The following is a 668-nucleotide window of genomic DNA, read 5'->3' as shown; positions in this document are numbered from 1 at the left end:
AAGCTTTCATAACAGTTCCAGATTGATATTACACGTCTAAATCCGAGTTACGAGTGATTTTATACAATTTTTACAAATTTTCAGCACCAACTAACTTAGTCCGATGACTTGCTCATATTTCACCCGAGGCTCTTGGCTCCCATTTTAACCTTCAAAACATGCTTAACATACACTTTAAAATATGTTTAGAAGGTTAACACATTCATTGTTGCACTTACAACCTAACTAATGCATAGACTTTCACATATTGTTCAAACCGAACTCAAAAAAAAAAACTTTTAACTTTGAAAATCCATCAAAACCCATAAGAAACATTGAAAGGATCATTGTAACACCTTTATATGCTTATCATAACTATATCCACAGAATTTCAATCCTTAATTTCGCATAAAACGACTCAATGTTAAAATTAAGCAAAATAGTTTGACTTTTTGGAAAAAAGTCAACTATTTTGAACATAACCTTTAATCTAGCATCAAAAACATGCTTGAGTGGAAACTTTCTTCTTCATTCCATCTAATAACATTTTAATGATACCAATAAACAAACCATATCAAACATCTTAACATTTTCATGATGATTTCAATGTCTTAAAGTTCATCACTAAACTTTGACTTTTAAAGATTGTCAAAGATAATAATTTCTCAACTTCCACTCATGATTGAACA

Source organism: Cynara cardunculus (assembly GCF_001531365.2).
Source record: "Cynara cardunculus var. scolymus isolate 2C chromosome LG 16, CcrdV1, whole genome shotgun sequence".
Classification (NCBI taxonomy): domain Eukaryota; kingdom Viridiplantae; phylum Streptophyta; class Magnoliopsida; order Asterales; family Asteraceae; genus Cynara; species Cynara cardunculus.
This window is presented reverse-complemented; position numbering follows the sequence as displayed.